This window comes from Oncorhynchus masou, chromosome 29 (assembly GCF_036934945.1).
Source record: "Oncorhynchus masou masou isolate Uvic2021 chromosome 29, UVic_Omas_1.1, whole genome shotgun sequence".
NCBI lineage: Eukaryota > Metazoa > Chordata > Actinopteri > Salmoniformes > Salmonidae > Oncorhynchus > Oncorhynchus masou.
In genome coordinates, this window is record NC_088240.1 from 82,709,245 (window position 1) to 82,734,081 (window position 24,837).

Sequence of the window (24,837 nt, forward strand, 5' to 3'; positions counted from 1 at the left end):
GCTACCTGCATGGGGCGTATTCATTATGCCTATTCCGTTGCATAGCGCTTCTTAAACGGAAGCAAACGGGACGAAACGGAGAAGGGCCTACCTGCATTTGTCCAATAGAAACTCTTGTTTCCTCACTTTGCTTCCGTTTGGTTCTTAACCTGTTAACGGTGTCCGTAATGAATATACACCCTCTCTGTCTGAGTGCTGTCCCTATTGGTGCTTTCAAACAGGGACGTGGCATGGCATCGCGACAAACCCATCGGCCAGACCTGAACAACATACATGAGAAGAACAACAATCTCATATACTAGCCTACAAACTGATCATTGCCTAGTTTTTATCTCTATTCATGAGTAGACAAGTGCATAGGCTATTTCCAAATGCTACAATTGGCATATAGGCTGCAGTGGGAAATGTTATTGAAAACAATGTAATGTAACATAATGTTGTTTTATGCATTTCTGCTACTGCTGAGAAAATATTGAGACCAGCCACTCGTGGCAAATCAGTGAAATCATTACAATAAAGTTCATAAGGCCTATTGACAAATAAACACTGATGAAAAATATGTAGATCCATTGTTTTCATTTATTAAGCTATTGTAAAATACATATATCGAATAGTCAAAGTCAGGCTACTGCCTCTTTTATTACGGCATCTTTAATAACTTATTATGAGAGTGCCATTGGCAGAAGCCTGAATAACTTTGGATAAACTCTCCAATATGCACCGATATCAGATCAGTTTGTATTTTTACACATTAGAAAAAAAAGTTGGATTTAAACTGATTCGGGGACTGTCTTTACAGCTTGCCGTCGGGTTTTAAAACCCGGAAACCGTTGTGGCTTGATCCGGAAGTTTACCCCAAGTGAAAACAGAAAAACATGGCGGGTGACACTTTAACGGAGCTACTTTTTCTGGATACGTTCAAACATCAAAGTGCAGAGGTAGCTACATCTGTTAATAGCACTTGCTATTTTATCCCAGGAGTGTACTTAGCTGAGATTCCAGTTAGCTAGCTAACTACGACTTCTGATCCCCCCGTTCCCATAGGCTAATGCTAACACGGTGGCCACCTTGCATAATAACTCAATCGTCCTTCCAAACTAAGTGTGATGCATTGTTTCCCAGAAAGGTATTATGTTTTTAAGTAGGTTACGGGTTCTTATATTCAGTGGTCTCTTCTACAGTTGCAGTGGGGATAGGGATACGCGAAACTAGCTAGCCATAACAGATAACGGGACAGTCGGCAACGGCGTGTGCGCAGATTGTTTACCCGCTTGCTACTCACACAGCTAACGTGTATGTTTACTTGCTAGTTAGCGACTCACACTGTTTACTTTACACAGACAGTTTACCGACTGTTCATCTTGACATATATAGTCTACAGTTACTGTCTGCAGATGAATACACGAAATTCCCAGTTATGTTTTTGTATGGCACAAAAAGTGCTGACTGTTTTTGTTGTGCACTAACATGGTCTAAATAAAAATCGAATCACATTTTATTGTTCATATACGCTGAATACAACAGATGTGGTCGGCCTTACAGTGACATTATTAAAATGTGTTCTGTCTGTAGCTGACCAATGTGGATGTGGTGCGGTTCCCGTGTGGGGTCCTGATCACAGAGGTGCGCGTCATTCCTCCTGGAATTAAAGCACACACCAGCCTGCCAGACAACCGGGCATTCGGGTAAGAAACCATCATTCAAGGTGTATAAGGGAGAGCTAAATAAATATATACTACTAGCTATGTGCATGTGACATCTGAGACTGGGATGTGTATGAGGGGAAGTTCAGGGGCCTCAAACAATCATGCATAGGCACAAGTATGTGCGTAAACCATGCGTGGGATCCTTTCCACTCAGTGTGCGATCTATCAATATGAACATTTGCCATGACCGTGCTCACACAGTGCCATGTGGTGGAATAATGCCTTGATCACACAACAGCCTCATTGCGCAAAATGGTATGAGCGTGAGTTCAACATTCACCTTCTGCTACCATTAAATGTCAAACCGTCAACCATACAATTTGATGCATAAATTCAAAAAATCCAATGTATGCACCACATAGAACAGACTGTAACACAATTCTGCAATGCAAACGCAGCATTCCATTGGAAATGAATGTACTTCTCGTGTGCCAAAACGCAATAACGCTGTCGGTGTGATCGAGGTGTAAGTGAACTGTCAAGCGCAGAATGGGGGGAAATATATGTTGAAAATGTCTGAAATTGTGATGGAATAATAACTCAATAGTTTTTGGATGTTATTGTATTTCCATTGTGAATTCATGTAACATATCTTGACAGGCATATCATTTGACCACCAGTGCATTTGTTACTATAATAATTCACAAAGTACAGTCATTTGTTAAATTTATTTAAACTTTATTTAACTAGGCAAGTCAGTTAAGAACAAATTCTTATTTACAATGACGGCCCACCCCGGCCAAACCCAGACGATGCTGGGCCAATTGTGCGCCACCCTATGGGACGCCCAATCACGGCAGGATGTGATTCAAACCAGGGACTGTAGTGACGCCTCTTACACTGAGATGCAGTGCCCTAGACCGCTGCGCAACTCGGGAGCCCAAAGTTAGAGGCATGTGTGAAAGTGAAACCATTGTTGAAATACGATAAAAGACTTTAAATAATGGGAAATTGAATGAAAGGTTGATCAAATTTGACACATATTTAACAGATGTTATTGCAGGTGTAGTGAAATGCTTGTGTTCGTAGCTCCAACAGCAGTAGGATCTGTGCAGTCGTATGATCTTTCTCAGAAAGTACTGATTGGTTTTGGGAAATTATATCTGATGAGCCAATCTTCTAGGATTTTTGTGAGGACTTAAGACTTACTTTAAAAAGGCAATCAATGGGTTCCCAAATACGAACGGAGTAATAGACGGCACCCACATCGCCATAAAAGCATCATCCCAGAACGAGTTGAACTATGTGGACAGAAAAGGCTTCACTCTTAATGTGCAGGTGATCATTTATGTGATGGGCAGAAGACGCTGCTGAATGTGGTGGCCAATGTTGGCCTATACGCCTACAGGAAGGAGCTGTTGAGGATGGATGGCTTATTCCTGACTGTTGTCTACTCATTTGATGTAGATTTGCCATTGCTAATGCAACTCATTGTCTTAATGGTTTTACTGGTCAAGCCACAACTGAGAGAGACAAATAATACCTTTTGGTTGTACTCAATCTCTGACACTAGCACTTCCTATTTTCTTAGCTTTCTTTGGTTGTGACGTTGTGGGCTGCAGAGGTTTTGTGGCAACATTTGGTATATTCCAGACTTTTAAATGGATGATTTTGACCATGTATGATTAATTGGGGCCACTTCAAAATGCAAATAGCCAAGGTCGGCACGAGCACGGACAGCGGAGTCAATCACCACCTTCCGGAGACACCTGAAACCCCACCTCTTTAAGGAATACCTAGGATAGGATAAAGTAATCCTTCTCACCCCCCCCCTTAAATGATTTAGATCACATATGTCAGAGTCAAGGCCCGCAAGGCCACATCCGGCCCGCTAAGGTTTTTTACGGCCCCTGGGATGATCTTGATTTATTATTAGAACCGGCCCGCAGACCGCAGCAAGCCGGCAGCCCGCAGATCTTTTACACGCACCAATACTACATTTCCCACAATGCAAAGGTACACTACTGAGCAGTAGGCTGCTTCATTTCAAATTTATTGGCACAGCAGTCGTCAGCATCACAGTAAAATTAACTTTCAGATACCCATCAAAAATGGCAAAACGGAAGTGGACACTGAGAACCTGGGGTTTCAAATCATATGCAACATATGTTCACAGGTATATCAATTGACCACCAGTGGTGGGAGTCTTTTTTAGCTGGAAAACTGTGAGAAAGTGTGGCGGTACTGAAAGAGTATAATCTGAGACGACATTATGAAACGAAACACGCGGACAAAAACAAGAATATGGACATGGAACAAAGGCTACAAAAGGCAGAGGAATTAAAACGAGGCCTCAAATCTGGGACAGGCTCTGTTCAAAAAGCCAAATCACAAGGCCAGGCTGCTGTCAAGGCCAGTTTTATTTTGGCAGAAGAGATCGCTAAATCAGCCCGGCCATTTACGGAGGGGGATTTCATCAAAAACTGCATGATTAAAGTTTGAAACCATTGTTGCCCAGAAAAAAGGCAACTCTTTTTAAATGTGAGTCTGAGCAGAAACACCATTGCCGAGAGAGTAGACCAGTTGTCCATCAATCTAAAAGAGCAGCTTGTGAAAAAGTGAAAAGATTTCATTGCATATTCCTTGGCTGTGGATGAGAGCACCGACATTTCTGACATTGCCCAGTTGTCAATTTTCATCTGATGAGCCAGCTTGGAAAAAGGGAAAAGGAATCTTCTAATTTTCATCCGAGTGGACTCCAGCCTTGACAGAGGAGTTTTTGGCTTTACGTCCTATGCATGGCACAACTACGGGGCATGATTTGTATGAAGAGGTGTCAAGATGTGTAAATGAGATGGAGCTGCCTTGGGAAAAACTCGTGGGTTTGACAACCGACGGAGCACCTGCGTTGTGGACACAGGAGCGGACTGGTGGCGAAGATACGGGAAAAGATGCAAGAGGAAAACGCGACAGGTGAGCTGACAGCTTATCATTGTATCATACACCAGGAAGCGTTGTGCGGTAAAGCCTTGAAAATGGAGCATGTAATGAGCATCATCACGCGCACAGTTAACTTTATCAGAGCCAAAGGTTTGAATCACCGCCAGTTCAAGGCATTTCTGACGGAGTTAGAAACGGAGCATGGTGATTTGCCTTATCACACAGAGGTGCGATGGCTAAGCCAGGGAAAGGTGCTTCAAAGATGTTTCTACTCATTTGAGGAGATTTGCCATTGCTAAGCCAGGGAAAGAAAGATTTGAGCTCTACAGCAAAGGGAAAGACACAACACAACTCCGAGACGAAATGTTTCTGTGTGAAATGGCTTTTCTGTGTGACATTACGAGTCATCTGAATGCAATGAACTTGCAGCTGCAGGGTCGGGATCATGTCATCTCTGATATGTACAGTACAGTGAAGGCATTTAAAACCAAACTGACTCTGTGGGAGACGAGATGCGGAAAGAAAATTTGAGCCACTTTCCCAGCTGCCAGACCATGAAAGAGAAGCTCTCTACCAGTGCGTTCCCGAGCGCACAGTTGGCTGATAAAATAGGTATGCTTGCCGCTGACTTTCGACGCCATTTGCTGACTTTGAAGCACAAAAAAGCAGGTTGGAACTGCTTTGTAACCCATTTGCTGTTGACGTGGAAAGCTCACCACCAAACCTCCAAATGGAGTTGATTGACCTCCAATGCAATGATGCACTGAGGGCAAAATATGCGGCAGTGGGTGCTGCGGAGTTTGCCCGTTTCTCTCCCGACGGCCTCTCGCTCTCCCCGACAATGCCCCAGCTGCGCATCCAGGCTGCTCAAACGTTGTCTATGTTTGGCAGCACATACCTGTGTGAACAACTTTTTTCTTTGATGAACCTGAACAAAACATCACACAGAAGTCGACTTACTGCTGAACACCTCCACTCAATTCTGAGGATTTCCTCAGCTCAGAGCCTTACCCAACATTGATGAACTTGTGGAAAAGATGGGACACCACCAAGTATCACCCTCAACCTCAAACAAGTGAACATTACTGTGCAATCACATATTTAGAGTTTTTACTCAGTTCAAGTTTAAAAGTTAAAGTTTAATATTTGTTTTCACTGCATGTTACTTCTCCTTAAACAAAGTGTTGTTTTTGATTAATAGATTTTTGCACTTTATTTTATTGTATTTCAATCCAATTATATTTTAAAAATATTTCAGTTGAGTGGATGATAGAAAATTGCTATTATTGTTTTTTTCTTTGAAGTAAATTTGCCCACTTTTGCTAAAATAGAAAATATAGGCTACTGATGGTGCCTTGAATCCCTTTCTCTCTTTAATGTCTGTATCCCTTTTTATATAACCTTGAATACCGGTTTCTTTCATTTAATGTTCATGTTATGGGGATTTTTATATAAAGGAAATTTGTCTTTTGTGTCTGTTGAAAATTAAAGATTACTGACAGAGCCATAAGAAAATATTGCTTTATTTATCTGATCATATTGGAATATATTTGTTAGGTTTTCAGTAGGTTCAATTAGGTTCACTAGACTATATGCGTCATTTAAAAAATTTTCAATGAACATTCGAACAGTCCGGCCCTCGGCTTGTAGCTAAATTTTTTATTTGGCCCTCCGTCCATTTGACTTTGACACCCCTGATTTAGATGCACTATTGTAAAGTGGCTGTTCCACTGGATGTCATAAGGTGAATTCACCAATTTGTAAGTCGCTCTGGATAAGAGCGTCTGCCAAATGACTTAAATGTAAATGTAAGCACTGAGGCTGAGAACATTTGATATTTATCAGCAATTATCTCCTTCCGGTGTATGCATGGAGCTCGTAGGATTGTTTGATAAATCAAACTTTTTCTATGTTTATCCCTCTCTTCTACCTCTTCCTTTCTAAATTCCGTTCGTAAGAAGTATTTTATAGAAGTTTCTACTCAATATTGATTTGGGGTGGGAGGGTAGCCTAGTGGTTAGAGCGTTGGGCAAGTTCAAACCCCCGAGCTGACAAGGTACAAATTTGTCGTTCTGCCCCTGAACAGGCAGGTAACCCACTGTTCCTAGGCCGTCATTGTAAATAAGAATTTGTTCTTAACTGACTTGCCTGGTTAAATAAAGGTAAAATAAAACAATTAATTGATAAATGAGGCCCCAGAGCTGTAATGTTCAGTTTGGACTCATTCTCACCGGGTAGTTGGGTGATTTGTGAGGTAATTGTAGCCAGACAGACAGGATCTCTCATGTGGCTGAAGGGGGGCTGAGTGGTGATGTCATATCCTGTTCCTGTCTGTGTTTCCAGGAGACATCGCCTCATTCCTTCCAGCTGGAGCTTTTCTTCAACAACCTCACTAAACCCAGCAGCGCCTGCTTCCACAGACTGGGCAGGTCAGTAACACTTTGTACATTCTATTTGAATTGAATCCCTTGAATTGTAATGTGTTTGTGTAAAAGACATATACAACAGAAATGTACAATGTGGACCCAGAGGATAGCACTTAAAAGTATTCATTAAAGCACTTGTTTCCAACGAGTGGTTCTCAACTATACCTCTATTTCTCTCAAGCTCTGTATCCCTCTCTCTCTACCTCTCTCTCTCTGTCTGTATCCCTCTCTCTCTACGTCTTCCTCTCTTTGTCTGTATCCCTCTTTCTACCTCTTCCTCTCTCTGTCTGTATCCCTCTCTCTCTACCTCTCTCTCTCTGTCTGTATCCCTCTCTCTCTACCTCTCTCTCTGTCTGTATCTCTCTCTCTCTACCTCTTCCTTTCTCTACCTCTTCCTCTGTCTGTATCCCTCTCTCTCTACCTCTTCCTCTGTCTCTACCTCTTCCTGTCTCTCTCTGTTGCTCCTGCCCTCCCAGTATCTGTCTATTTCTCTCTCCCCACCCCTCCCATTTTTTCACTTCCCGGAATGTGTCTATGAAAGTATTTGAGAGCTTAAGTCTCACCTGTAGAAGCTGTCAGGGCAGAGACCAATCTGTGACTACTGTCTTAGTCCTTGTTCACTCCGAGACGGGTCGCCAGACACTTAGCCCTGTTTCTGCACCTGCAGAATCACACACAACAGAATATGGAACCCAGAATGCCACATCGATCATTCCAACCGAGAACACAGGCACAACCTAATGTTAGTCAAGTGCTCACAGGCCGTTGTTCACCTGAGAGAGAACTTGCAGTACACCAGCCCCTCTACTGTAGCCTGCTCCACTACTAATGAAAATGTGATAATTCTGTCTCTCTTTCTCTCGCTGTCTCGTCCTTACAGTTTTGAATATGACGAAAACAAGTCCATCGTTTTCAGGCCCAATGGAAAGGTAAAGACTCCATCCCCCTCTGTCTGTAGAAAGGTCACTGTTCTCTCTACAGGTGAACTGTGTTGTGTGTGTGTCGCTGTGTGTTTGTAATGGTGAGTGTGTGTGTTGTGTAGGTGAACACAGATGGTCTGGTGCTGCGTGGATGGTACACCAGTCTGACGGTGGCAGTGTACGGTACAGCAGAAAGGTCACATGGTCACGACCGGGACTCTCCCCCACCTCCCCCTCCCCCACCCCCCCAACAACAGACGGGCCTCAAGAGGATCATCAAACAAGGTGAGTAAAGACTCATAGTAGGGTTGCCAAGATACCACTATCACAATACTATCATATTTCCCATGGCAAAAAGGAAAACACAAGGTGGACTAAACTGTGTGTGTCTCAGAGTGGGATAAGGAGGAGCAGTATAATGGCAGTCCCCCCAGACCAGCTCCCAGAGGCCCCCGCACCCCTCCTGGACCGCCCCCACCAGATGATGATGATGAGGAGCCGGTCCCAGTGACCGGTAACACACACACTTCTCTACGTCTCTATGTTCATCTCACAGGGACACATTTCATACTGTATATTCAACTAGCTAACCTTGCCAAAAGAAATGTTTCCATGTATTTGTGCAAGCTTGTGTCTGTGTATACCTGATGCCCTCTTTGGTTGCCTTGATAACCAACTGTGGTGTCCATGGTGACTGTCTCAGTTGGAGTGGCCAAGGCGGAGCCGACTGAAAGAGGGGAGGACTACCTGGAGGCGGTCTCACCTGAGCGCAGCTCACTGCCTGCCGACGAACCCTACTCAGACGCCGAGCCTGAGGAAGAGGGGGAGGAGGAAGAGGATGAAGAGCCGGAAGAAGAGGATGATGCACGGACAGAGTGTAGCGCCCCTGAGGATGAGGAGGAGGAAGAGGAGGAGGGTGAGGAGGAGGAAGAGATGGAGGAAGGTAGGGGGGCTCCTGTGTGACGGCAGGACAGACAGTTTGTGTGCCTCGGCATGCTGCTCAGACCCCTCCACCCTGCACCCGTCAGACCCCTCAACCCTACACCCTGCTCAGACCCCTCAACCCTACACCCGCTCAGACCCCTCAACCCTACACCCCTCTCAGACCCCTCAACCCTACACCCCTCTCAGACCCCCTCAACCCTACACCCTGCTCAGACCCCTCAACCCTACACCCCTCTCAGACCCCTCAACCCTACACCCTGCTCAGACCCCTCAACCCTACACCCTCTCAGACCCCTCAACCCTACACCCTGCTCAGACCCCTCCACCCTACACCCTGCTCAGACCCCTCAACCCTACACCCTTCTCAGACCCCTCAACCCTACCCCTTCTCAGACCCCTCAACCCTATACCCTTCTCAGACCCCTCAACCCTACACCCTGCTCAGACCCCTCAACCCTACACCCTGCTCAGACCCCTCAACCCTACACCCTTCTCAGACCCTCAACCCTACACCCCTCTCAGACCCTCAACCCTACACCCTCTCAGACCCCTCAACCCTACACCCTGCTCAGACCCCTCAACCCTACACCCTCTCAGACCCCTCAACCCTACACCCTTCTCAGACCCCCTCAACCCTACACCCTGCTCAGACCCCTCAACCCTACACCCTGCTCAGACCCTCAACCCTACACCCCTGCTCAGACCCCTCAACCCTACACCCTGCTCAGACCCCTCAACCCTACACCCTGCTCAGACCCTCAACCCTACACCCTGCTCAGACCCCTACACCCCGCTCAGACCCTCACACCCTGCTCAGACCAACCTCCCCCGCTCAGACCCCTCACCCCTACACCCTGCTGAGACCCTCAACCTTACTCCCTTCTCAGACCCTCAACCCTCCACCCTGCTCAGACCCCTACACCCTGCTCAGACCCCTCCACCCTGCTCACCCTCCACCCTGCTCAGACCACTCAACCCTACACCCTGCTCAGACCCCTACACCCCGCTCAGACCCCTCAACCCTACACCCTGCTGAGACCCTCAACCTTACTCCCTTCTCAGACCCTCAACCCTACACCCTGCTCAGACCCCTACACCCTGCTCAGACCCCTACACCCTGCTCAGACCCCTACACCCTGCTCAGACCCCTACACCCTGCTCAGACCCCTCCACCCTGCTCAGACCCCTACACCCTGCTCAGACCCCTACACCCTGCTCAGACCCCTACACCCTGCTCAGACCCCTCCACCCTACACCCTGCTCAGACCCCTACACCCTGCTCAGACCCCTACACCCTGCTCAGACCCCTACACCCTGCTCAGACCCCTACACCCTGCTCAGACCCCTACACCCTGCTCAGACCCCTACACCCTGCTCAGACCCCTACACCCTGCTCAGACCCCTACACCCTGCTCAGACCCCTACACCCTGCTCAGACCCCTACACCCTGCTCAGACCCTACACCCTGCTCAGACCCCTACACCCTGCTCAGACCCCTACACCCTGCTCAGACCCCTACACCCTGCTCAGACCCCTACACCCTGCTCAGACCCCTCCACCCTGCTCAGACCCCTCCACCCTGCTCAGACCCCTCCACCCTGCTCAGACCCCTACACCCTGCTCAGACCCCTACACCCTGCTCAGACCCCTACACCCTGCTCAGACCCCTACACCCTGCTCAGACCCCTACACCCTGCTCAGACCCCTACACCCTACTCAGACCCCTACACCCTACTCAGACCCCTACACCCTGCTCAGACCCTATACCCTGCTCAGACCCTACACCCTGCTCAGACCCTACACCCTGCTCAGACCCTACACCCTGCTCAGATCCCTACACCCTGCTCAGACCCCTCCACCCTACACCCTGCTCAGACCCCTACACCCTGCTCAGACCCCTACACCCTGCTCAGACCCCTACACCCTGCTCAGACCCCTACACCCTGCTCAGACCCTACACCCTGCTCAGACCCCTACACCCTGCTCAGACCCCTACACCCTGCTCAGACCCCTACACCCTACTCAGACCCCTCCACCCTGCTCAGACCCCTCCCACCCTGCTCAGACCCCTACACCCTGCTCAGACCCCTACACCCTGCTCAGACCCCTACACCCTGCTCAGACCCCTACACCCTGCTCAGACCCCTACACCCTACTCAGACCCCTACACCCTGCTCAGACCCCTACACCCTGCTCAGACCCTACACCCTGCTCAGACCCCACCCTGCTCACACCCTGCTCAGACCCTACACCCTGCTCAGATCCCTACACCCTGCTCAGACCCCTCCACCCTACACCCTGCTCAGACCCCTACACCCTGCTCAGTGCTGTTATAACCAGCCTAACCAGCTGTAATCATAAGGCTTAGAGCCATGGCTGTTGCTGCTGTAGTATCAGATCCACTTGCATGACAAACTGTGCCTGTCTGCTGTGGTTCTCTAACATTGGTTGAGTGAACTGTAATTAATGTTATTAATGTTTTAGCACTTATGTGAGTGTTGTGAGTGAGGCCTTTTCTTTTGCTGTGTTTGTGTTTTTGTTGTTTTACAATATTTTTCCCTCCCTCACCCCTCCTTCTCTCACCCTCCCTCCTCTCTCCAGGTGATGATGGTTATGAGGAGATCAGTAGTGATGAGGATGACTTGGACAATGGGAGTTTTAAGCTGCCCAGTTTTGACATTGACTATACCCCTGAAGACCTGGCCTCTGTGCCCCAGTCCAGTACGACCCCTATGAAAGAGAGCTACGCCCCACTGCTCTACTTCACCCCTCCCTACAAGACCCGCTTCGACTCCCAGCTGGAGAGGGCTAGGGGGCTGTGTGTGTTGGTCCAGAGGGACCTGGAGGTGGAGAAGGGGCAGAGGCTGAGGTTGTTGTCCAGATGAGAGAGCTCCTGGCTGGGATAGGAGAGGACCGTGACTCCCGCTGGGTCACGGCCCTAGAGCAGGCATCAGGGCTGCTTGCTAGAGGGCTGGGCTTTCTGATTGGACAGGGGGAATGGGAGGGGCCTATTGGAGCTCTGGTCCAATGGGCTCTCCAGGGTCTTAGTATGGAGATAGCGCTGACCCAACCCATTGCTCTAAACCTCAGGCAGCTGAAAGCTGGAGCTAAGCTGGCTTCCTGCTTGGCTGAGTGCCCACAGGGCCTCACTGCACTGCTGCATGAGGGAGCCCTGGAGCTCCTACTGGAGCTGCTCCAGGTGGACCATGTGTCGTCCACACTGAAGCTGTGTATCCTAAGGGCTCTGGATGCTCTGACCAGTGCCCCCGCTGGTGTGGAGGCCTTCCTACAGGAGGGGGAGATGGAGAGGAGTGGATACCAGGTGAGAGGGGCCATAGACATACATGGGTACACATGAAGACCTTATAATAGAGAGGCTGCGTGTGTTTCTAACTGAGGTTGTGTGTTGCCCCCCCGCAGCGATTGGTGCAGCTGTTCCTGGGGAGGAAACCGTGCGGGTGGTAACTGCGGGCAACGCCATTCTGCAGAAAGGCCACGCCTATGAGGTTATGACTGACCTGCAGAGGACAGCGGCAGCCTGGAGCGAGCCTCTGCAGGTAAGCACACGCTGACTGGAGATCTGCGTTTAAGAACAGGGTCTGATAAAGATTTCACAGTTATTTGGGAACTCTGATGACTGAGGTTCTACTGTTTTACCAGTATATCAGTATATCAGGGTAACCTGTTTAGAGCGTTGGAAGTTCAGTGTGGAACTCTGATGTTTCTGAACAAGGTTCTACTGTCCATAAAATAACTACTACAGTATAAATAAAGTAAAAAATATATATAAAAAATATATAATAATGTTATATTTTTTTCAGGATGAGGGGAGGAGCCTGACATAGCCATGGAGGAGGAGACATCATTAGGCCCCTCCCCTGTCAGCGAGGCTGAGCTGGATAGGTTGGCTGGAGTTCTAGAAGAGTTACATCACCTTTTAGAGACCGCCCCCCACACCATGGTCCAGCCCCCTGGAAAGGCCTTCCCTACAACCGCACGCATTACTGGTCCACAGGAGAGAGACGACCCCTACCCTACACTGTACAGGTAGGTACAACACAGAACACACACACACTCACACACACACAGTCATTTGTACTAATAACTCTCCCCCCCCCACCCCACAGGTACATGCATGCATGTCACTTCCTGGAGAGCTCGGCGGTGGTGTTGTCAGCAGCAGTGGCGGCAGGGCATACAGGTGTCACTCACGCCGTCAGGGAAGTCCTGCACTTTCTGTCTCTCACCCAATCAGGACTGCTGTTCATGCTGGCCCATCCCACGCCTACCAACCTGCTGCTCCGCCTCCTAGCAACCATCGCTGAGGTTGAGGGAGAGGAGCCTATGGTCACTGGGGGCGACGGCGGGTTCTCGGGCCCCGGTTTGGGTGAAGAGGGTTTGGGGGTGTGGCTGATGCAGGCGCTGCATGCCCTCCAGAGCGTGTCTGAGCTGATGAGTCACGTGACTGCCGGTGGGGAGGGAGGGGTGGGGCTAGAGGAGGGGGACAGTGCGGAGGTACTGAGCATGCTCCATGCCCTCTACCTCATCACCTTCACACAGACTGGGAGGAGCGCTGTGGCCCATGTCTTCAGCCTGGAGAACAACCTCTCCTGTCTGGTTACGCTGCTGCAGCACCACAGCAAGGACGGACACGGGGAGGCCAAGGCCCGGAAGGCGGTGACCTATAACTATGCGTGTATGCTGGTGCTGATGGTGGTTCAGAACTCCAATGATCTCCGTAACATGGAACAACACGCTGCTCCTCTACTCATCCTGGCCAAGGCTGATGACACCAACGCTAAACTACAGGGTGCGTAGCTCCTGACCCCTGACTATAACAACGCCAGGTTGGTATCCAACCTTAACCCCTAACCTCTGACCTATAACTCCAAACCAACCTTATCAACAATGGGTGAACTGGTAGTCCCTAAACCTTCATCTTAAAAATACTTCTACACCCAACTCTATCATTGTAATGACATAGCCCTACCCATCACCCCTTAGAAATGTGTTGAAGGCCTCCCAAGTGGCGCAGCGGTCTATGGCACTGCATCGACGGATTCGATCCCAGGCTGTATCACAGTCGTCCGTGACCGGGAGACCCATGAGGCGGCGCACAATTGGCCCAGCGTCGTCCGGGTTTGGGAGGGTTTGGCCGGCTGGGATTTCCTCGTTCTATCGCGCTCTAGCGACTCCTTGTGGCGGGCCGGGCACCTGCAAGCTGACTTTCGGTCGCCAGCTGGACAGTGTTTCCTCCGACATGTTTGTGCGGCTGGCTTCCGGGTTAAGCGAGCGGTGTTTCAAGAAGCAGTGTGGGTTGGTGGGTCGTGTTTCGGAGGACACATGGCTCTCAACCTTCGCCTCTCCCGAGTCCGCAGGGGAGTTGCAGTGATGGGACAAGACCGTTACTATCAATTGGATATTACGAAATTGGGGAGAAAAGTACCCACAAAAAAAAAAACGTGTTAAACTACTATTCAGAATTCCTTGCGAAGGTGAACTGCAACACTAAGTGATCCTCTCAGTGTTGGTGTTGTGTTCCAGAGCTGAGTCAGTGGCTGGAACCTCTGGACAAGGTGAAGTTGGAGATGGGCAGCATCCCCAGCCTCATAGACTACATCAAACAGGTGAGCCGTTACACTACATGTCCCCAAGGAGTGATAACCTGTTGTTGCTGTTTGTTTAATCCTTCATAATGATGACATGGCTGCAGGCTCCCTACGCGCACACACACACACCCACACACACACCAACTTGCTTTGATATAACTAGCTGACTAAACTCCACTCCAAGGTGAAGGAAGATTCTGATGAAATCCACCAACAAGTGAAGCAGAGATCAGGCTTTGTGGAATTCAGCAACGACTACATCGATTCACCCAAGGTCAATACTTAAAAATATATATATTATAATTATGAAACGCTTAACTTGTACCTGTGTTGCCCTCTGTAGTTGCATGCCTTTCTTTGTTAGCTGAAATCCATACTTTTTCAATAAACGTTATTCAAAAACATCCACCAACTGTTTCCTTTTGAGATGCAATTGACAAATGCTAATTTGCGCTGAGTTGCCATCTTAGAGCAACAGCAACGGGAAAACAGTCTGTGGTTGTATTTGATTAGCGTCCATACTTGAAAAAGTATGGATTTCAGCTAACAAAGACAGGCACGCAAGTAAAGGACAAACATAAGTACACGGTACCCGTTTCATAATCCTTTTTATTCATATAGTCGGACCTAAATTCCACAAAGCATGTTCTCTGCACCACTCCTTTGGTGGATTTCAGCAGAGATGTCCTTCACCATGGAGTCAGCATGTTTGATTTGAATTATTAGGATCTTCAATGGCGACAGCTAGTCTTACTGCGGTCCCACTGGGGTTCCGACTGGGGTCCCACTGGGTCCAACAGGGGTTCCCACTGGGGTTCCGACTGGGGTCCCACTCTTTCCAACAGGGGTTCCCACTGGGGTTCCGACTGGGGTCCCACTCGGGTCCAACAGGGGATCCCACAATGGGGTTCCGACTGGGGTCCCACTGGGTCCAACAGGGGTTCCCACGGGGTTCCGACTGGGGTCCCACTCGGGTCCAACAGGGTTCCCACTGGGTTCCGACTGGGGTCCCACTCGGGTCCAACAGGGGTTCCCACGGGGGTTCCGACTGGGGTCCCACTCGGGTCCAACAGGGGTTCCCATGGGGGTTCCGACTGGGGTACGACACATAACAAAAAAGACATTTGAGACAAAAGACTTGACAATTTAAAAACATTAACGTGTGTGTGTGCGCATCGATCGGTTATACATACATGTCAGTACATATGCACAACAAGTAGGTCACATGCGGGAGAGGCCTTGTGCCGTGAGGTGTTGGTTTATTAGTTTTTTTTAAACCAGGTTTGCGGTTCACTTGTGCTGTATAAGATGGAAGGAGTTATATGCAGTCATGGCTGTGTATAATACTGTACACTTCTTTGAATTTATTTTGGACCTGGGGATTGTGAAAAGACGCCTTGTGGCATGTCTGGTGGGGAGTGTGATTGTGTGTGTGTGTGTGTGTCAGTCCTGTGTGTAAGTTGACTATGCAAACCATTTGGAATTTCCAACACAATGTTTCTTATAAAAACAAGAAGGACGCAGTCAGTCTTTCCCTCAACCCTTAGCCAAGAGAGACTGGCATGCATAGTGTTCATATTAGCCCTCTGGTTACAATGAAGAGCAAGATGTGTCGCTCTGTTCTGGACCAGCTGCAGCTTAACTAGGTCTTTCTTTGCAGCACTTGACCATATGACTGGACAATAATCAAGATAAGATACAACTAGAGCCTGTGGAGTGTGGTGTCAAAAAAGCATCTTTCCAACCAATGAATCTATGTTTTGACCATGACCGTTTACAATCTAAGGTAACACCAAGTAATTTAGTCATCTCAACTTGTTCAACAGCCACACCATTCATTACCAGATTGAGCTGAGGTCTAGAACTTAGGGAATGATGTGTACCAAGTATAATGCTCTTAGTTTTAGAGATGTTCAGGACCAGTTTATTATTGGCCACCCATTCCAAAACAGACTGCAACTCTTTGTTAAGGGATTCAGTGACTTCATTAGCTGTGGTTGCTGATGCGTATACAGTTTAATCATCAGCATACATGGACACACATACTTTGTGTAATGCCAGTGGCAGGTCATTTGGTAAAAAAGGAAACAGTAGAGCGCTTAGAGAGCTGCCCTGTGGTACATGCAAATAGTTGTGACAGTGGCTGACCCAGATCTTGGAGAGAGAGAGAGTCGCGCATCTTTGGAAAGTATTCAGACCCCTTGAATTTTTGCGTTACCGCCTTATTCATCCTGTTTCCATTGATCATCCTTGATGTTTCTACAACTTGATTGGAGTCCACCTGTGGTAAATTCTATTGATTGGACATGATTTGGAAAGGCACACACCTGTCTATATAAGGTCCCACAAATCTGACAGTGCATGTCAGAGCAAAAACCAAGCCATGAGGTCGAAGGAATTATCCCTAGAGCTCCGAGACAAGACTGTGTCGAGGCACAGATCTGGGGAAGGGTACCAAAACATTTCTGTAGCATTGAAGGTCCCCAATAACACAGTGGCCTCCATCATTCTTAAATGGAAGAAGTTTGTAACCACCAAGACTCTTCCTAGAGCTGGCCTCGTGACCAAACTGAGCAATCGGGGAAGAATGGCTTTGGTCAGGAGTGGACCAAGAACCCGATGGTCACTCTGATAGAGCTCCAGAGTTCTTCTGTGGAGATGGGAGAACCTTCCAGAAGGACAACCATCTCTGCAGCACTCCACCAATCAGTTATTTATGGTAGTGGCCAGACGGAAGCCACTCCTCAGTAAAAGGCACATGACAGCCCGTTTGGAGTTTGCCAAAAGGCACCTACAGACTCAGACCATGAAACAAGATTCTCTGCTCTAGATTGAACTCTGTGGCCTGAATGCCAAGCCTCAAGTCTGGAGGAAACCTGGCACCATCTCTACTGTGAAGCATGGTGGTGGCATCATCATGCTGTGGGGATGTTTTTCAGCATCTGAGACTGGGAGACTAGTCAGGATCGAGGAAAGATGAACAGAGCAAACCTGCTCCAGAGCACTCAGGACCTCAGACTGTGGAGAAGGTTCACCTTCCTACAGGACAACAACTCTAAGCAAACAGCCATGACAATGCAGGAGTGGCTTCGGGATAAGTCTCTGAATGTCTTTGAGTGGCCCAGCCAGAGCCCGGACGTGAACCCAATCAAACATCTATGGAGAGACCAAAAAATAGCTGTGCAGCAATGCTCCCAATTCAACCCAATTAAAAAAAAAAAATGGGAGAAACTCCCCAAATACAGGTGTGCCAAGCTTGTAGTGTCATACCCAAGAAGACTCGAGGCTGTAATCTCTGCAAAAGGTGCCTCAACAAAGTATTGAAAAAAGGGTCTGAATACTTATGTAAATCTGATATTTCATTTATTTTTGTAATATATATTTGCAATGTTTATTTTTTTTTAACTGTTTTTGCCTCGTCATTATGGGGTATTGTGCGTAGATTGAAGGGGAAAAAACAATTTTATCAATTTTAGAGTAAGGCTGTAAAGTAACAAATGTGGAAAAAGTCAAGGGGTCTGAATCCTTCCGAATGCACTGTGTGTGGCTGATGTAATGTGTATTATTGGTCATATTACTAACAGAAAAGCCATTCTGTCCTGTCTGTCCCGTGTGTCCCTGTAGAACGTCCAGAACGTGTTGACTCTAGAGGGAAGTGGACTGATCTCTGCGCTGAGGGTCCTCTGCCAGATCGCCTGTCCACCTCCCGCCGTAGAGGCTCAGCAGAGAGATCTGAAGTGGAGTCTAGCAGGGTGCAGTTGTTTTCTGGGGAGGGCTTGGACACGTGTGTTTGTGTGCTCCAGAAGCTGTGTAGCGTGCTGCTGCCTGCCTGGCGTGTGCACGGACACATGGGACCCACCCCACAGCGCTGTATGATCCTTGGCGTGTGCGCTAACACGCTAAGGCTGCTGCGGACCATGCTAACAGAGCTGTTGCGCAGCGGGGCCTTCCAGTTCAGGGACACGCGTGTGGCGAGCACGTTGGTGACTCTACACATGGTCGTGTGTTCAGCCCCGTCCTCTGGACGTCTAGACTGGGAGGAGACCAAGGTTCAGGCCCTCATCGTAGATGTGCTGCTCACCTTCACACAAGGAGTCAGCGAACAGGTAGAGCTCTTTTCTGATTGACCTTTAACATAATGTTGTGTGTGTGTGTGTGCGTGCGTGTAATAAATTGGGTATCATTTCCCCTGTAGATGACCCACACAGAGGAGACTCTGCTCAGTAACACATGGTCTCTGATGCTGAAGGAGGTGTTGGGCTCTCTACTGAAAGCACCAGAGGGACTCTTCTCTGGCCTCACCCTGCTGTCTGAACTGCTGCCACTTCCCCTGCCCATGCAGAGCACGCAGGTACACACACACACACCTGCTGCTTCTCATGTTGCTACAGCCATCATCAGCAACAGTCTGGAGGTCGTCGGATTGACACTTAACAAACTAATCAATGCATGAGGATTGAAAGCTGTAGGACTTTCATGTTGGAAACATCTAAACCGAAGGGAAACAGATTTCTAGTTGTGTGTTGTGCCGGTCCCCCTCCAGGTGATCTCTGTCCAGGACGTGGCTGTAGCGTTGAACACCAGGAAGTTGTGGAGCATGCACCTGCGGGTGCAGTGGGGTGTGTTTGCGGACGCCCTCGGGTGTGTGTGTGGAACTAGCTGTCCTCCGCTGCTGGCCATGCTGCGACGTGTGTGTGACCTCTCCAGCTGGCTGACCTCTCCTCTGCCACCGCCACCCTCATCATGAAGACCCTACTGGAATTCCTACTGGGGGAACTGGTATGTGTGGGTGTGTTTTTGATTTCGTAATTTCGATGTGTGGGTGTGTTTTTGATTTCGGTATGTGTGGGTGTGTTTTTGATTTCGGTATGTGTGGGTGTGTTTTTGAACATTTCACCCTTATGCACCTCTTTGAACTAAGATGGCAAGCCAAATAAATCCCAAATTGGCTTTGGATATTATTTCACGTCTGTTTTTGATATTAGAACCACCATGCTATTTTCTCTGATGTGTGTTTTTGATTTCGGTATGTGTGGTTGTGTTTTTGATTTCGGTATGTGTGGTTGTGTTTGTGATTTCGGTATGTGTGGGTGTGTTTTTGATTTCGGTATGTGTGGTTGTGTTTGTGATTTCAGTATGTGTGGTTGTGTTTTTCAGTGTTGAGGGTAAGAGTCCGGTTGGGGGCAGGTGCTGCGTCTCCTCTCTCTATTCGACACCCTGGTTTCCCAGAGAGCCTGTAAGATCGCAACGTTACACTTGCTCTCTGGCTCCACCCCTGGAGATGAGCCATTGGCTGATGTCTTCCCCCTGCTACTGTCCCTATTGGTTCCCGCTGCTGACCACGCCCTGCCACAACAGCACTGTGCAGAGCTGGTGGGGACTGTCCTGCAGTCACTGTGTGACCAGGTAACACACAAAGCACCTGGTATTGTATGATGCTAATGCACTTCATCCACTAGCTGTTGTCTTTCCTCCAGCTATAACAATGGAGAGGTATGGGGTGAATTGATGCGTGTTATGTTCATAAACATGTAGGTCTTTGTGGATGCTCTTTAGTCTGAACTATCTGTCAGATTAGCAGGGGGTTGTATATCAGTCCCAAGACATTGATCTGACTTTCTGATTTATCTGCATGTCCAGCTGTTATATTTAGTCTCACAATGCAGTGTTTTACCATGTTCTACATGGTAAGGGCTACCAAGGCTACAAGTAGAACACCTAGCTATTTGACATAAACAGTTGCATTCAGGAGTTTTATTGACAGAGCAAAAACCCGATAGAAATGTAGTTATAAGAATGCTCTAAGTACAGAAATGGTTTGCTCACTGGCAAATTAATATCTAACTAGTCAGTGACAACTGTTCAGAGTTTATAACAGCAACTATGTGAGCTTATCACAGTGTTATAGACACTATGTCCTGGGATTTACTATGGTCTTCTATGTAGAAGAACCCCTTAGTGTTATAGACACTATGTCCTGGGATTTACTATGGTCTTCTATGTAGAAGAACCCCTTACAGTGTTATAGACACTATGTCCTGGGATTTACAATGGTCTTCTATGTAGAAGAACCCCTTACAGTGTTATAGACACTATGTCCTGGGATTTACTATGTTCTTCTATGTAGAAGAACCCCTTACAGTGTTATAGACACTATGTTCCTGGGATTTACTATGGTCTTCTATGTAGAAGAACCCCTTACAGTGTTATAGACACTATGTCCTGGGATTTACTATGGTCTTCTATGTAGAAGAACCCTTACAGTGTTATAGACACTATGTCCTGGGATTTACTATGGTCTTCTATGTAGAAGAACTCCTTACCTTCTAACGACTCTTGTGTAGTTTATGAGCATCAGAGACTAAACATGTTACGTGTTTGTGTTCCTGACAGTCAGCCTTTGCCAAGCATCTCAAATCATTCTGACTCTACAGATGTTTTTGTAAATGGTGGGACTCATTGGGTTAACTCTGCTGTGTGTGTGTGTGTGTGTGTGTGTGTGTGTGTGTGTGTGTGTGTGTGTGTGTGTGTTAGGACATCTCTCTGGTGGTACCCCACCCAGCTGAGGGGTGTGTGTCAGAGGCTGAGCAACTGGCCAATGCCCTGCCAGGACGGGGAAATGATCTCATCAGTGTGCGACTCTCTGATGGAGGTTTTGGGGAACGGAGAGAGCAGTGCCGCTCTGCTCCTCACCTGTCTCAGGACACTCATGTTCCTCGCAGAACATGACTATGGACTCTACCACCTCAAAGGGTACACACACACTCCTCACTGCCAGGAATTTAGATCAATGCAAGTGTAGCATGTGTATATAGACAATAGTAGTGGTTACAGCACTGAACCCTGTGGAACACCGGAATTCAACTTTAGAGGTGTGTTTTTAGGGCTCTGAAGAAGCACAGTGCCAGTGTGTGCTCTGTTGAAGAGACAGGTGTTCTCCTTCAGGAAAGACTCGGCTGAACTCCTCTCTGCTCTGCTGGACTTCCTACGACAGATCCTCAACACTGACCCTCTGGTAAAACCCCAAACAAGTCATTTCAACATGATCAACCATTATTAACATGATCAACCATTATACAGTCAATCATTATCTGCCGATGTGAAGGCCGATCCGCCCATATATCATTAATTATCGTCTCTGTCACTCTCTCTTTTCATACCCAGGGTTGCTGTGGGGAGGAGAGTGGAGGGGAAGAGTCCGGGCTGGTTCCGCCCCCAAGGTCTGTGGCTCTGACTGGCTCAGAGATGAAGGCTCTGCTGCAGTGGGAGGAGACTGACACACACCCTCTAAACAAACTAGAGAAACACATCACGGTACACACACACACTTTATGCATAGTAATGATTATAAATACAAATCTCTGGTCGGAAGTAGTGGAAGTAACTGTTGTGTGTGTTTGTAGAAGCTGTGCAAGGAGGAGGATTCATTGGAGACCCTGTTGGAGAATGTGATTGGTCCTACGACAGGCTGGAGAGCACTATGGACACATCTTCTCCCCTGAGATGGAGCCCACTCTACCCAACCCTGACACGCTATTGGCCCAATTCAACCACAGGTACCGCCCACTGACACTGTTGGCCCAATAGATACCGTTAAAGCTGCAATATGTAACTTTTTGTGCGAGCTGAACAAATTCACATAGTGAGTTATAGATCTGTCATTCTCACTGAACGCACGTCTATAAGCGGTAGGTCTGTTATATGTATGCTATTTTTATGCTTCCAGTTCTTAAATTTCATTTTTGCATCTTTTACTTTCGGTTTTGCACACCAGCTTCAAACAGCAGAAACAGTCATAGAAGATATATTTCACTGAAGCAATAAGGCCCGAGGGGGTGTGGTATATGTCCAATATCAAATCAAAGTTTATTTCTCATGTGCGCCGAATACAACAGGTGTGTGTACAGTTAAATGCTTACTTACAGGCTCTAACCAATAGTGCGGGAAAAAAAGGTGTGTGTGTATGTGTGTGTAGGTAAGTAAAGAAATAAAACAACAGTAAAAAGACATTTGAAAATAACAAGCGAGGCTATATACAGACACCGGTTAGTCAGGCTTATTGAGGTAGTATGTACATGTTTTTAATTAATTTTTTAAATTTTACCTTTATTTTACTAGGCAAGTCAGTTAAGAACAAATTCTTATTTTCAATGACGGCCTAGGAACAGTGGGTTAACTGTCAGTTCAGGGCAGAACGACAGATTTGTACCTTGTCAGCTCGGGATTCGAGCTTGCAACCTTATCGGTTAATAGTCCAACGCTCTAACCACTAGGCTACCCTGCCGCCCATGTAGGTAAGTGACTATGTATATGATGAACAGAGAGTAGCAGTAGCGTAAAAAGAGGGGTTGGCGGGTGGTGGGACACAATGCAGATAGCCCGGTTAGCCAATGCGGGAGCACTGGTTGGTGGGTCAATTAGGTGGTATGTACATGAATGTAGTTAAAGTGACTATGCATATAAGATAAACAGAGAGTAGCAGCAGCGTAAAAGAGGGGTTGGGGGGAACACAATGCAAATATCCGGGTTACCCATTTGATTAGCTGTTCAGGAGTCTTATGGCTTAGGGGTAAAAACTAGTGACCAGGAAATGACAGAGATTTCTGCAGAGTGCACCCTTTAACAAAAGTGCAATTTTAATCAACTGTTTTTTAAATTATGGCATGTATGAACTCTGACATGCTATGGACCCAGTTTTGACCCGAAGCTGTGTGGGTCCTGTTCTGACTGTCTGTGTTCTCTCCTGCAGGACGGTGTTTGTGTTGTCAGAGGTGTTGGATGAGCAGCTGAAGGCTCTGTGGTTCTCCCCCTTCCACACTGACGACATGGAGGCTGAACTAGACATGGTGAGACACCTGTGTGTGTGTGTGTGTGTGTGTGTGTGTGTGTGTGTGTGTGTGTGTGTGTGCGTGTGTGTGTGTGCGCGTGCGTGCGTGTGTGAGTAAACCTCTCTGTCTCTAGGTGAAGGTGGACCTGCTCGGCCTGGCCCAGGAGTGTTGTCCAGAGTTGGACCTGAAGTCAGAGCTGGAACGCTCCTTCCTGTCCGAGCCCTTGTCTCCCAGTCATACCAAAACTAACAAGGGCTTCAGGCTGGGCAAGCACAAACACGAGACCTTCATCACCAGGTACACACACACATACTTTTATCACCTTCAGGTACATAATGTGATTGTATGTGACCCAAATGTTAACAAAGATGCCTGTGTCGTCCTCTTCCTCCCTGCAGTGGTAAGTCAGACTACATCGAGCCAGCTAAGAGAGCCCACATGATGGCTGCTCCTCGCGGTCGAGGTAGGGGGGGCTTCGGGGGACAGCCCTTTCGCTCCAACGACATCTTCCGGCAGCGCAAACAGAACACTTCGCGCCCTCCCAGCATGCATGTGGATGACTTTGTGGCGGCGGAGTTTAAAGATGTTGGGACTCCCCTGGGCCTGTTGCCCCCAAGCGACCCCCTAAGAGCTCCCCCAAACCCCCACCAGAGGCCTGTTCACTGGGAACAGAGGCAGGGCTGCTTTCCACAGCCAGCAGACACGCTTTTTCACCCCACCGCAGCCTAAAGGAGTGCTGCTGTCTGGTATGTTGACACACACACAAACAGATCGCTGTAAACTAACAAGTGGGTCTGTTGTCTTTTAAAGAAACTTTGACTAACATGTCTTCCCATCCCCCTCCCTTCTAGGTAACTATAATGCCCGCCGTGAGGGTGGGCGAGGTGGCACGTCGTGGAGTGGTCTGTTGCCACCGGTTACCCACAGAGGAACATACAGTGATGCCAGGGGCGGGCAGAGCAACTTCACACGCGGCCCCCTGCCCTCACGCCAGCAGCCTGCAGGTACACACATACTCGTATGCACACGTACATACTGTATAAACACACACATACATATTCAGAGAACAACATGAATACAAGATAATACTTTCATGCACAATTACTGATGGTCACCCTTGTTCTTCTCGCTCCCTCTCTTCCAGGTGCATATCGCCTGGCTCCGCGGGACCGCGCCCCTCGAGGTCGTGGGGGTACAGGCCTGTCGTGGCTGAGTCAGGGAGGAGGAGGGGGGAGGGGGTCCCAGGGGGGAAGTTTAGCGGTGGGGGAGGCAGCGGAGGAGGGAGGGGACGACACGTTCGCTCCTTCACCAGGTAAACAAACCTGGCCAATGACTGAAGCCCATCACGGCTCTTAACGGACCAATCAGGAATAATGAGTACATCATCTCCATGGAAACGTGTCCTCTGTGGGATTCTATTGATGATGTGTGGAATTTGTTGTATTATGTTTTAGTTCTTTTACATTGTTGTTCAGACTCAATAAAGTTCTGTGATTGAGAGCGCTGTCTGGAGTCGTGTGTTA

The 24,837-nt window shown here is 48.1% G+C and overlaps 1 pseudogene; it reads left to right on the top strand.

The window, feature by feature from the left end:
* The first annotated feature begins 848 nt into the window (after nt 1-848).
* Nucleotides 849-24,814, top strand: LOC135520780 (protein virilizer homolog; annotated as a pseudogene).
* The last annotated feature ends 23 nt before the right edge of the window (nt 24,815-24,837 follow it).